A 14,897-nucleotide genomic window follows, 5' to 3' on the forward strand; every position below is an offset into this window, starting at 1 on the left:
CTGATGTTTTACCTTCATCCGTGACACCAGTGTCTTTTCTTCCATGTGCTCGTGCATCACTGTGGTGCTTTCGGGGCTTCTTTGTTGCGTTTAATATTAAATGCTCCCATGACTTGGATGACTTTGGACGCACACTTTTTTCTGCTGCCGACTGACCCTGTACTCTCTGCCATTACACAAGCGGCTGTTTTATCCTGCCGTCACGCAAACCAGCAACTTGATCAGCTATTCGATAACGGCATTCTTTGTCAACGAATTTCATTATCCATTATTTTGTATTTTTCTCGATTAATTGTTTATTATCTTAATAATAAATAGCTAGAATTGCGAACAAACTTAGAAAACAGAAAGTAACCACTGATTTTGCCGTCTATAGTGTGTTAAAAGCTGAAATTCTCCATCTTTTTTTACTCGTTTGATGTTTTACCCCAAAAAAAGAAAAGTGGGCTTAAAAATGTTCAATGACGACTAATATTCTCTTGAGAAAACTTTTAGAGAATTTGGGGACCATTGTGTCCTTCCTAAAAAGCTCCCATGGTTGCCTTTAACGTTCACATTGGGTGTGGCTCGAGCAGGATTCAGTTCATGCTATTGATCTGAAAGCAGATCAAATTCAGACAGGTCTGTTTTACTTAGACTGTTTTTGTTTGTGTTTTTTTTTACACAACACAAAGAGTATAATACGAAAGCAATGTGAGAACCGTGCAGATCTAAGTCTGAAGATCAGTACAGTGTTTTAAAAAAGTCAGCTGTAAAATAGGCTTTTGAGCAAGACAGTGTAATATATACATAATCAGAACAAGAAGATCATGTGGATCTTTTTTCGCAAATATTTCGGTACACAAATGAAGTCAGAAGAGTGCGCAGTCAATGTCATGTATGAGTCTGATAATCTGCTGGGAAATTCCCCTATGGATCTCTGTTTAGACACAAAGATGCAATGATGCTATTTTATGAGAGAATAGAGACCAAAAAGAACAGCTTGAAAACCCTATAAACTGTTTTTGTTCACTAACTAGCATGACATGTGATCAGAGGCAGAACGAAAGGGGGTGTGCTCTTCAATTCAGGAAATTATAGCCAGGGCCAACATACATGCAGGTAAGACTATATGGGAATAAAAAACAGGAAGTGGAGAAAGATAGAAACAATGCTTGGACACACATTTAAACAAAGAAACATACACTGACGAAGAGCTAAACAGAAAAATGTGGACATTATAAGGATTGAAAAGCAATATGAATGGTAGCAGTGGACAATTTTTTTTAACATTGTTATATTTATTAATGAGTCATAAAGTTAGAATTTTTCCTCTGTGATCTAGTCTAGATCTCTCTCTCTCTCTTTATATATAAATATACATAGAACTTTCAGTTCCTGAAGCTTCATGTGTGAAAAAAAAAAAAAAAAAAAAAAATATATATATATATATATATATATATATATATATATATATATATATATATATATATATATATATATATATATAATTCTCTACTAGGGGGGCATGGAGTTTTGCAACAGCAGTAAAACTAATAGGAGCAACATGCACATAAAAGAGTGAAGAATGTTAATTCTCGACCCGTCGACAGGTCCTAGCATTTTAAGTGGTGTCTCGCAAATAATGTGAGCAAATGAACTCACGGGAATTTTAAAAAGGTGCTTTACAATGTTGGAATTTTAATGAATGCCTCGCTGTATGTCCCAAAAGCAGCAGAAACCAAAATCGTCTAAACCTGCTCACATCCCCGCACATGAGTATTTTTGGTTCTTATCACTGTGCGTACAACTTATCAGTGACCCATGTCTTTGTCACTGCCCTTTTTGGTGCATTCACAAAAAAAGCTGACACAAACTCACACATGCACCCACATACCCAAACACATACAAAACCACCGTTCCATTTACTGACAAAACACAAGAGTCTAGAGAGACAGTCAAATTAACATCACATTACTTTTATTAATGTTCAGGTGTTGATATTTCCACGCTGAAACAGTTTATTCAAACGCATTAAAACGATTTTATGCAAATTCTCATAGTCCCTTCTGCAAAGGTCCCATAGAAACATTGCGTAATCTTCAATCTCCTGTTTCAACATGCGACTATGCAATGATTAGGCCACACAAGTCAACGGCAACAAAGTCCCAGAAGAACACAAAACTGTGAGTTTGGGCATTCTCATGTTAAAAAGCACAGGATCCATCTTCAACTGCCCTTCATGGACATTCATGACTTCTCATTACCATGCGGATGGGTCTAATCCCATCACAGAGGTCTGAACTGAAAGGACGGGCTCGACAGAGACAGATCAGAAAGAAAGTCTCAGCTCTGGAAAACACCCCCGTCCCTCTCAGGAACGTTTCATGAACCATCCAACTTTTTTTTCTTCTCTTTCTGCATCCCAACAGGAGGGATCTGCACTAGCTTCTCCAGCTGCACAAACAAAAGCAAGGAGAAGAAACAATGCACCACGAAGATGGGAGGAGGGGCACGTACAGACCCTTGTGTGTCCCTGTTTCCATTTCTTTACCTGCTCTGGCCTTTCAGACTCTCTGCAGCCGAACCACTGCAGTAGATCCTCAAAGCTGCAGACAGCATTAAAGACCACAAACGCCAGGGTTGGATGGAGCACATATAGCCACTAATTCATCTGAATCCTGCGGCCTGGAAAGTGGAGAACATTATCTCTATGTGGGAAACAACCAGACACAAAGCATTTTTAGGCTAGTGTAAAGATTGCACCTGTTTTTCCTACCCTCAAACTGTAAAACTGTGGTCACAGATGGACAAGCTGTCACAGTGCATAATGTTTAACTTTTTTAACGGGTGGTGTGATAATTTTTAGCTTTTAAAAAAGAACTGCTTGCGTATGACATTCAATTGTGATGATTCACTCAAAAAATTTCCTCAAAGTAAAAGAAAAAAAGAAAACCCAACACTTGAATTTGTCCATGTGGCACAGCGGGTAGACTTTTGTTCGTGTTACGAAATATAACAGACGCTGAAACTGTTATTTTATACCAGACATCAGAAACCCTACGATTTCTTCATTCTTACCAAATGTTCAAAAAGTTTACATTTAAAATTTACGGCATTTCCCTACAACAGAAGTCGGTTAAGGTAGAGTCGAACTGCTGTGGGTATCTACACTGTCTGGATTACACTTGTACACATTTGGGGAAATTCTCTGATGTTACATACTGTAAAACCATACATAAGAAAAAATATATTATCAGATAGATACACGAAGAACCCATGTATGTGGCCAAGAACGCATCCAAAAAACCCTGGTTAGAAAAAAAAGTGGAGATCCCTTCAGTTTTTTCCTTTGTAGGAACTTTTCATTATTTTATATAGAACCCATTATATTTCATTTATCTATTATAGAACCAGATTTTAAGGATTCTTTAGGTACCCTGCCCTATTTATTCACCATATAAAAAACCCATTTACATTGGCAGGAACCTTTTTTCAACCAAGATGTTTTCATGTGTTCCTTTTGAGAAATCTCTATGGGTTGCCTATAGACAGACACCAAGTGTTTCTATTTCTAGTGAAGCTTACAACCCTTGAGGTAGTTAAGAAACCATTATTATCCAAAGAACCCGTAATAAATCATGTTGAACAACCGTATGCACAACATGGTTCTTAAAAATGTTTGTTCATTCCTTTGGGGTAATTCAGAATGGTTGCATGCGGAGTCCTACGACGAGTGTTTTTTTACTTATCAGAGAAAGTTACAGCTAGTACCGTGGTAGGAAGCCAAAATGAATTATAAGATCAAAGTTGACTTTTTAAGCAAGAACAAACGCGAACAGCAGCGACCTTTAAAAGCAGGACCATTGAAGGCGCTCTCTTTTTTCTCATGAGTTGAAAATGTGTCCTGTCCTAAAATGGATAAAGTTTTTCCTTAGCTGGATCCCTGTTCAATAAATATTTATAAAGTTTTTCCCCACGGAGCCGGGGCTACATTTGTCTGCGAAAGCCAGACAAATTGGCCTGGGTGTCTGTTCTGTATACAGCATAAATTTCGGGACGTGGTTTTCAATGGTCCCTTTGCTAAATGAGCGCATGCTACTGTTTATAAGACAGACATGTCAGACAGGCAGCAGGCGACTGATTGGGAAAGAGACAGGCCATGTGTGTTTTTGCAAGGGAACGGTGCTTGAGGTGAGGCTGTTTCTGGCTTTACTGGGACACGCCCATTACTTGGCACAAAGGTTTGAGAGCGCCACGCTGCCGGCTGTGAGTTGCAACTTGCCGAGCAGCAGCCACCGCTAAGCAGAAGGCGTTTATTTCGATGCAGCTGCCACACCCAGAACGAAAAGTGTTTCTCAGTCCAGACATGTATGCTGGCTCAAAACCATCAAGGCGGTAAGCTCTTAATGGTTCTCACACCATTAATAACAATTAATATCACGCAAACGAGCATAGGCGCCAACAGAGATGGTGCGTGGAGAGCTGATGAATGTTAGAGCTTCCATGCTTTTGCAGAGTCCTTCAGCTTCCAGCATATTAATTATCATTATAGAGTGGACAGTAAGCAAAGTGATCGATGTATCCAACTGTAGAAAATTGCATTATGCACACTAGATACATGCATTAACGTGTTCGGACAGTATATTGTTAGTTGCTTACTTGGGGAAAAAAGGGCTTTTTTACAACACTTTCAAAATTTGTGACTTTCTTTTGTTTCTAGAATTCTCAGAGGATTTTTTGGACCTGATTTCTGCAAGAAAAGAAAAAGAAAGAAAGAGAGAAAGGGAGAGCAGAGAAAGGATAGCTCCACCCCCCGTGTTACATTACCCCGCCCTTAACCTCTCGTGTGACCAAGCCCAAGAATCCCACACTTCCAGTTCCCACCACTGCACGCCTCCTCCATTTGTTTATCCTTCCGTTCACTCATACATATGTTTATTTATTCGGCTGTTTATTTAGTTTCCTTTCTCATGCACTGGTCGTAGGGATTTTTTAAGATTCAAAAAGTGGCCTGGTTACACCATGTGACCTTGGGCAGACCTGATCACATGGACCGAATTTCCCTGCTGAACTTAGTGCCTTCAGGGAAGAGTTGAAACGTAGGTTAATAAACTTTTGTGGTCGTTTTCAACCACTTTCAGTAACTGTGATTCAGAACGTGACCAGACTGAAAGCGTCATAAATCTGTTTAGTTCAACGTACATGTCTAGCTTAATTCTGGGAAACAAGCCCATTAACAAGTCAAATACAGCAAGCAACCAACAAATATTTACAATGCGGTTTACAAGTGGCTAATCATTTTTCCTATTAACATTTATTTACCTTATCTAAACACAGTTATCTTAACCCTAGTGTTGACCCAATGACACAAATTCAGGGAAATCCTTAATCAGTAATGAAGGAAGGTGAGAAGTATGCTCTGTAAGTCAGGGTGAAATGTCCTAACTCACATAAACAGTTAGGTTAGAACACGGACACTTACGGCAGCAATGCAACTAGCGATCATTGGGGCTCAGTTATGTAATGATATAAAACAAGACATGACATGCCGTTTCGTCAGCTGTGTGTAACTTCGCTTTTACCAATCAGACGTTGGTTGATTTACTTTAACAACACATCCTGACATGTTATTTGTTTCATGATCGCAACAAATATATTTTTAAATAATATTTTCCTCCTGTTCTAGTTATAATAAATTTTGGGGTATATCACGAAAACAAGTTTCTTTATCGTTCTCTTGCATCACAATAGCTACAAACAATAGGTCCTTTATCAGCCTGTTTTCTGACGTGTCATTCTGAAGAAACCTACAGCTTTAAATCTGACATTGGAGACTCCTTCCAAACATGATAGAGGATGTTCTCCTCACTGGGAAGTTCACTCACATGTGTTTATGTTGAGCGTGTTTATGTTGAGCTGCTTTTATAGAACACTGATCAACATCTAATCACCTTCTAATCAACATTGCTGTAACACATATGCCGCGATGCATGCTTTTCTCACAAATTTATCATGCACAATAGCAACACTCGCTGATACATTCTGATATTGTATTGCCCTGATATTGAAGTGTTGCACGACTTCTTTTGCCTCCCATAACAATCTAAACGTCAAGAATTTAACTTTATCCCACAGTGTGGCATTTAATTTCACAACACTGCGATCAGAATCTACAGGAAACACAACGTCCATGACCTTGATTCAGATAGCATTTTTCACATTTGTTATGACATATTTACTTAGCGTAAGAGCTGTTACCTGACAAAGGAACAGTACACCAAAGAACAGAAGACAAACAGAAAACTCTCAGTTTCCGCAGAGGATAAATCTGAAGAACATTCAATGGTTATAGATAGAATCGTTTTTGTTTTGGTTTTTTTCCCCCAAGACTTTACCTGCTAAATGACACAAACACATTGCATCCTAATGATTTTTATCATTGCACTCCGACGTTTCACTGCATCTAGTACAATCTTTTTTATTTAAAGTGATAAAGCATGTTTAAACTTTTAATTGCAGCAGTCTAAATTGTATATTAGTTCACAAAAAAGTCAAAGGTTCTACAGTGAGGAACCCTAAAACAAGACCAACTAAAACCCCTAAACCATTCCAAGAACTTTTAAGGAATCTATTTTTAAACAACACCAAAAAATGTTCCTTCAGGTTGTTCCTCTGGGAACAAATTTTTTCAACAAGGTTTTTCTGCAGAAACTTTCAGCAGAGTCGTGAGTGTATAAGTTCTCTAGCAAACTAAAAATCCGTAATTATTCAAATAGATGATTAAGACTTAGCACGCATGGCACCAAACACTACAGGGTTCAAATTAGAGTCCCTCTCTTAAACAAATGTCAGACTCTTAAACAAAGATTGTCTTTAGGTTTCTAAGAACTTTAACAATTCAAATGACCTCAAAAGAACACTTTTTAAGGGTACAGTTTATTGTTGTTAATGGACCTTTAGTTTGTTAATTTGGAAGAAGGATTTAGGTAAACCACAATGTTCTACAACTTTTTCCCTGTAGGTAACCAAACCCTTTAACATGAACAAACAACATTTGTTTTGTTTTTATCTGAGTGTGTTTCAGAACAGCTGGAGAGTTCCTTATGTTACAGTAAGACACTGAATTATATTGTCATTATGATGCTCTAGAAATGATGTTATATGTGACTTGCATTAAAAAAAGACCCTCTGTCTGAAAACCCAGATGTCTCAGCACAGTCTAAAGAATTATGGAAGTCTGGGTACAGGGCACACCACAGTGTTATCCACAGCTGGGCTTCTCTATCAATAAAGCCTGTGAATGTGGGTGTGAAGAACATTGTCAGCAGTCAGTAGTCAGCAGGGACGTCATTGACGGCTTTATTCGAAGCTAATGAAGCATAGAGTGACATAAGACAAACACAGACAGTAGATATAAAGTACACCAAGGAATTGACCTGCCAAAACCTAAATATGACCTTCAGGTGTTGAAGGAGGCCATCAATAGAGCCTCAGTCAACACCTGATATTTCTGCCATGCTTCATCTGTCCTCTCCTGTCTTACTGGCCTTTAGAACAGCTCTTATCATCACATCTCACTGTTTGCTCTTCTCTACATCTCATGCACTCGAATGTATTGTTTAAAAAAAAAAAAATCAGCCGCAGATCTTTATAAAACAACAACAGAGGCAAGGCTGCACACTTAGCACATACACAAACACATTCCCTTCCAGAGTCTGAAATGCCCGGAATGATGGATGAACACCTTTCAGCAATGCAATGAGTATTTCCTCCTCCATATCAGCTTATCTGTAAACTAAAGAGAGGAATCTCGTACTAGAGGAACACCCCCACCCCACCTCTTCCTCTGCCCTCTCGCACTCTCCTGCTCCCTGACATGAAGGGGTACCAGAGAAGAGAAGGATTAACCTTGTGTTCGAAAGGCCACGTGTTTTTTTTTCCAGCTCTTGGAAGCGTTTTCACCCAATCCTTCGTTTCGGTACTCAGCGGTGCCAGCACACAGTTTCATCAGAAGTAAGTTCTGGTGAAAAAGGAGATTGAGACACCCGAGCTCTCAAAGGAGCACCAGCATTCTGCCGTTTTATTTCACAATATTGTATTGCTGTTCTCATCAAAAAAACACACAGAAGACCTGTCTGAGTCTGTATCACTTCTGTTATCAACGTTTTTAGAACAAAAGGTGCAGTTTTGCTTCTTCTCTTGTATACTCCTTGGGAAAGGGAAAAAAAAATAGGGGTGTAGCCTATACTGATCTGATACCGAAAATGCTGGATTGGGTATCAGGTCCAATTTTCCAGACCGATCCATTGATTTTAGGATATTTAACGACACGGATCTTGCATGCAAACATGGTTTATGCATTTGTTTAGGGGGGATTATGCAAATGTATTCTGCCAAATTACAATAAGTCTTAGTAGTAGTGATACTCAGTGGTTAAGGTTCTGTGCTTCTGATCAACTACTGCGAGTTCAAATCCCAGCATCGCGCTCAGATCCACAGGGGGCTCAGCACGAGCCATAAATCTAAAGTTGTTTCAGAAAAAATTGCATCAAGTAGTCTTATCAGCCAACACCCAACCCTTTTCCACTGGACAAGCATTAACTAAAGTAAATTTCTGCTAGAAAAAAAAAAAAAAATTACAAAAAATTTGATGCATGCATGGAAAGAGCTTTGGGGCACCAGGGGCACTCTGAAAGCACATTTTAACCCTAACACAAAGATATAATAGATCCTTTGTCTTATTAATACATCCTTCTGGAACAATGCAGCCATTGCGGATGAGAAAATCCCCCGAAACTCCCAATACAAGGATGAAGTTGGTGTGAAGGGGGGCGTCTTTCATAGCATTGCATAATATAGAGCAGCACCCTGCAAGGTGTGTGTGTATATATAAGTGTATGCATGCATGTATATAAACGAGCACAGTCCCTCCTGTTGACAAATGAATGACTACAATAAGGGACATACAAAGAAGACCCCCCTCCTTTTGTTTTTCAGACTGTTGATGTTTAACTGCAGGCGCGTTACACATTAAATCCTGCGCCCCAAACGCGCGCTCGTGACAGATGTGAATCAGTCTAATGGATCCTTTGATATAGACGTGTTTATGGGTGTATGGGTGTATATTTAATTCGATTCTTTTCTCTATTCTCTATGCATGGACTAGTAATCATCTATATTAATAATGCATGTGTATATTATACATCATCGAATGAAAGAGGCAGACACGCATTGTATAGATAAAATTGGTTGTTTTGCATCATTGAGTCAAACCAATTAAGCCCGTGCATGCTATGATTTGTCGCATAACACTTTATCATATATATTTATAAATAGGAATAAAATCACTCACCCCATGTGAGATGCCCGGAGCAGAGAGAAACAGGGCGAGCTGGTGAAACGTTACACACTCCTTTACATTCATTTACAAAATTCAGTCAGTTGAGTTAATTCAGTTCAAGTCCAAGTGATTTCTTGATCCCTAACAACAAACCAGTCAATGAATCTTAGAAGAGAAAAAAAAATAAAACCCCGCCAATAACACTACAGAAAGTTCAGCTCAGCCGAGAAGCAGGAACATCTACAGGAACAGGCGGCAGTGGTTAACAACAGCAGATCTGGTGTAAAAAAATGGTGCAAATAAAAAAATCCTTAGGATGAAAAAAACACTGTCTATCGTCCTTCCTATAAATAAAAAAAGTTCACATTCCGTATAAAAAACACTTTCTCAAGTGAAACTCCACGGACCAGACGAGTGAGAGCTTTACTGCAGCCTTCTGTCGGTCAGTACAGATATCACACTCACACACACACACTCTCACGCACACACACACACGCGCACGCACAAGTACACGCCTCGCACACACCTCCAGCTCGAGCGCCTACCTGAACTGTCTGTGTTCAGACAAAGAACCATAAGGTGCCAATATTTATGCAATGATAAGATCTTGTTTAGAATCAACCAAGTAAAAATTGTTATGTTTGTGTTTTAAAACGCTTTTTATTGCTGCCTTAAAAAAAAAAGTTCTCTTTTCCCCCTAGGGTCCAAATGAGCTCCAGATGTTTTTCTTCTTTCTTTTTTTGTTCTTCCTTCTCCACCACCACCACCACCACCTCCTCACTTCCTCCCTCCGCAGCGTCGTCTCACACGTTAAAATGGGTTTCTCAAGAAGCTCCCAGGTGTGTTTCAAAAAAGAAAGAAAAAGAAAAAAAAAATCAATGAAAACACCAGCAAAACAGGAAAGAACTTCTGCTATAGGTATTAAACACTAGTGCTACTTTGGTAGATCATCTGGAAACGTGGAAGTCACTCATATAGAGTATAAATGAAAATTAAATCAATAAAAAAATGCTAGTTCCATAACGAATACAGCTATATATATATATATATATATATATAATGTTGTTTGTAAACCCTTCATCACTACTGTGTAAGATGAACGAAACATCATCTCCATAACACTTAAGCTAAAAAAAAATTAATTTGTTTAAAATCTCATGGACGACATGGTGGTGCAGCTCCAGGTGTCCTGGAGTTTCTGTAAATGTTATTTCCATGTCTATACGAGTTTCCTCTAGGTTCTCCACTTTCCTCCCTTCTCCCAAAAACATGCCATTTGCAAAACAAGAGTGTGAAAATGTGTGTGTGTGTGTGTGTGTGTGTGTGTGTGTGTGTGTGTGTGTGTGTGTGTGTGTGTGTGTGTATAGTACCCTGTGATGGACCACCATCCCTTCCCCCATCCTGAGTGTATTCCCACCCCATGCCCAGTTTTTCTGAGTAGACTCCATACTCAGAAGAAAAAAACAATGAGTGAAAATGAATGCATACCTTTATCCATAATTTAAATACAGGAAATTATAAATATATGCATGTCTGTTTGGAGTTTTATATCTTCACGTGCATTCTTTTGGCTTTTCCTTCAGGTTCCTCCAGGTTTCTTTGTCTACATACATCCTGGTGAATCGATGGTTATGCCAAATTCACCTTCACACCCAGTGTTCCATATCCAACATAACCCTGAACAGGATAAAGAACGTATGGGTGAATAGATGAATAAATTAATGAGAATCATCCATCATCCATGGATTAATCTGTGTTTTGGGTCCATAAATTAGATCAAAGTAGTTCATCATTATGAATTTTTTCTTTGTGAATTTCCAGTTCAGTTTTTGTGGTCTTTTTTACACCAGTCTGAAATTCCTAAAAAAAACAAATCATCAATACTGGGATTTTTGGGGATTTTTTTAAATTACACAATTGACACAAACAACACAACTGCAATATAAACTACATACCCATTTATCATCAAAAGTTTCAGCTACAACAATTTTTTATCTTCATTTTCATCTTTGACTGCTATACTCATTTTCAGTTATGCTGATTTATAATATGACTGGTCCGTCTGGGACTGCCCTGATATTTAAAGGAAAAATTGCAGATAAAAATTGTCAGTATTCATATGAACAGTTGCAGATACTGAGGTTAGTTGTAGGGACGGGGAGAATCATTTCGTTTGCTGTCACTCGTAGGAAAGTGAATCAAATCCACCCACGTTCATTTGTCATAAACTCAGGTTTGCGTGTACGACTAGTTCATATGATGACAAATCGATAACACTTTCTGTGTTGTCGTAAGGCACGCACATATGTGTTCATATGTTTTTGTTTCAGTGTTTGTGTTTATATATGTTCCAAAGCAGTCGGTTTGGTTTCTTTGTGTAATCATTATAATCCTTTGTGTTTTTATTTTCTTTTGGCTCCGGTTGGCCTCAGGTGTGCTCAGGTCGGCCCGGGCTTGTTTCTTATTGGGTTTGTGTTACATCGTGCTCTGTCATGAACAAGCAGGTTATGAATCTCTTCAGCATGCATTAAAATCTAACCACAAAATGACGAGACGCCGTTAACAAACGTCAGATGCATATACTGGGATGAGTACCGTGATAATGGTTCCACTTTGACTCCTTCTGGTCGTGATATGATTTTTAGCATGTGCGTTGACAAGTGCACCTAAGTAGTTAACTGGAAAGTTGTTAGGATTGTGTGTAATCGTGAGCTGAGAATTCATTCTGGTAAAACTTTTCAGCAGAGATGATGTCATGATCCACAGATCGTGCCAGGTTTTACTCTTCGGTCTCTGTTAGACCTTGAAGCAATGCGATTTTGTTTTATGTAGATCCACTGACCATGTTGCTGCGGTTTGCTTTTCATTCAAACCCCGCATTTCTCTCGGTTTGTAGGAGGGGTCAGGAAGCATGACCTCAGTTCCTGTTAGCGTGTCTCCCACAGGCACGGCATTGTCTGTGAGAACGTGTTAGGACTTCTGGGACACTCACACATCTGGCAGCTGTTTTGAGGCCCAGCCGCTTTAAACCTCAGGAAGGAAGGTCCCTAACGTACTGGGTGCTCTGTACAGGAAACGCACTTCCATTTAGAGCCATTTCTCTCCATCGTACAGTACAGAGCACTTACGAATTGTCACTTTAGCAGTAAGGGACTGCTATAAATGTGGTTGGTTTTGGCCGCATTTTGGTTTTCACCACCAGGTTTCCTCTAACTGCACATGGCCTTGTTTTATGTGGCTTGTGCTGAAAGTGTCGTGCCATCCCCTACACTGTGAAAACTCTTTCGTTTAAGTTGTGGCTGACGTTTCTTTGTCCCTTTTTCAACATGGAAACAACCTATAAACCAGCCGTCAGTTGTTGCTAAAATTAGAAGCAACTCAATTAATCATTAAAAAAATTTTCAGCATCAAAAAAAGCAATCTATTTTTTTTTTCAGGCATGACCTACAGCAATTTAAACACCCCACCTCCAAAAAAATTAAATAAATAAAAGCATATAAGATAATTTTTTTGTTATCCATTTTTGATCATGTACCGGATATTGAGTAAAAAAAAGTTTCAAAATGTATTATGAAATATACAGTATGCCCACGTGCTCATACTCACATACTCACAGTTATTTTTCTACCACATTATTATTTGTCATAATGTATGGAGAGTGTACCATACAAATCTTCATATATATATATATATATATATATATATATATATATATGAAGATTTGTATGGTACACTCTTCATACATAATTTGTATTATTTGTATTGTTTGGGTAATTTGTGATAGGGAGGAGTTTTTTGTGACAAGAAAGAGAGAGGATGAGAGAGAAATAAAAGGGGCTGATAAGAGAACTATTAATAGCTGCTATAAGGTAAGTGTTAATATGAACTAGCTTGTTTCATAGACATTCCACAACATATCGCTTTAAAATTCATGCATTGCATATATCATCCTTAAATAAGGTTTATATACTAAAGAAAATGTCTAGATCATCCATCACTGAAGGCTCCTGATAGTGACTAGTCTCATGAGACAGACTTTCAGCTATCAATAGATAGTCTGGTAGCCAATTACCTCTTGTGGTAAAACGGAGCGGAAACTATACAGAAATGCTATGATGTAACATGTGGGATCTTGAACTTTCACAACTTTGCAGTCAAATGAGTCAGAAATAAAGTTTTTAAGAGTTTAACTTCAGGGAATTCAATTTGCTTATGAAAGGTGATGGTGTTTAAAAGCTTTGTTTCCAAGATACCTAAAATAGATTTTAAGACAGTCAGACAGTTCTAAGACTGAATGTGTGCAACACATTACTAAATTCTTAGTAGAAGGATTTGGGATTTTGCACATAATAAAGACTTTTTGTATGTAATGAAGGCAATATAAGGAAAAGAGTGCAGATTTACAGATTCAATTCCTACACTGTAAAGAATTTCTCTCATTTCTACAGTAACACAGTTGCTCATCAGGGACAAACTTACTTACAAAGAACATATTTATGTTTAATCACCACATTATCTGTGTAAAGCTGCATTGAGACAATGTTCATTGTTAAAAGCGCTATACAAATAAAAATGAATTGAATTGAATAATACATTTCATGTCTTTACAGAGCTGGAGGATAATATTGCATTGTAGAGGTACAGAATGACACTATATTTCTCTTATGTAAGCTTCCCTGGCAAATGGGTTGGATGGTAGGAGCTCACTGGTTAAGTGTAGCTGGGAAGGCTGTGTGTTCAAATTCCAGTACTACTAGCTCTTAAACAAGGCCCTTAACCCTCAACTGCTAATCAGAAAAAAAAAACGAAGTTCCTCTGGATAGGTGTAAACACACCAAACACACCAAATCAAACAGTAGCATTATCTTTATTGTAAAACTAGCCAAACAAAAACTTTTTGAAGCGAAACTTTTCACAATTTCTTTACATTTTCATTTATTTTATTTTGTGATAACCATACATAGCTTCAACTGTTGTAATAAAGCAGTGTAACTGCAACCGGAGCTAAAGCTAGGAAATGCTAGTTAATGTTATCCTAGATAGCTAGCTAGTTAGTCTTTGCTAGCTAGTTTGAGTTTCAATTAGATCATCTATATATTATAGTTTATGTTCTTCATGGTTCTTCAGAATTGAGACCGATTCCCACCCTCTTGTTCATGTAACATTCAAATGTTGTTTTTATGTGAGCAAACAAAAGCATTTAATAAACCATTTCGGGTTATTTTGTTTGGATTTTTGACTCTTTTGAATAGGTTTAAGTAAGATTACTGTAAGAATGTTGTAAATAGTAATGACTACCTTGTAACACTACTGACAGAAAATATACTGAATAAATTCACATGATAATTTTTAAATAGTCTTGAAGACTAGAAGAGATGTGAGAGAATGGCTGTGCCTACTTTTAGTATAGCTTTTGTACACTCTGGGAATTATTATAGCCCTGACCCCTGCTTTTCTCATGCTCTGTATAAGTATTCTCCCATCCTTCAGCTGAAAACCTTTTACTTACACAGTAAGTAAACCCAAACAGTAGATTATACACTTTCCTAAACATAAAAAACCCCCAAATTATTCA

The 14,897-nt window shown here is 38.1% G+C and overlaps 1 protein-coding gene and 2 long non-coding RNA genes across 3 annotated transcripts in view; 2 read left to right on the forward strand and 1 right to left on the reverse strand.

The window, feature by feature from the left end:
• s1pr2 (sphingosine-1-phosphate receptor 2) overlaps positions 1-9,768 on the reverse strand; it is a 29,256-nt gene extending 19,488 nt beyond the window's left edge. Inside the window, exon 1 of the mRNA XM_046834797.1 lies at positions 9,335-9,768. The gene's annotated coding sequence lies outside the window, so the exon portion shown is untranslated. The remainder of the gene's footprint in view (positions 1-9,334) is intronic.
• LOC124375967 lies at positions 2,699-8,618 on the forward strand. The gene is made up of 2 exons (XR_006923749.1): positions 2,699-4,377; positions 4,703-8,618. It is a non-coding gene; the product is annotated as an uncharacterized LOC124375967 (long non-coding RNA).
• A 56-nt stretch (positions 9,769-9,824) lies between the features above and the next one.
• Positions 9,825-12,781, forward strand: LOC124375966. The gene is made up of 3 exons (XR_006923748.1): positions 9,825-9,901; positions 10,024-10,240; positions 10,906-12,781. It is a non-coding gene; the product is annotated as an uncharacterized LOC124375966 (long non-coding RNA).
• Positions 12,782-14,897: the final 2,116 nt, after the last annotated feature.

The sequence above is a fragment of the Silurus meridionalis genome, chromosome 22, assembly GCF_014805685.1.
Source record: "Silurus meridionalis isolate SWU-2019-XX chromosome 22, ASM1480568v1, whole genome shotgun sequence".
NCBI classification, from domain to species: Eukaryota; Metazoa; Chordata; class Actinopteri; order Siluriformes; family Siluridae; genus Silurus; species Silurus meridionalis.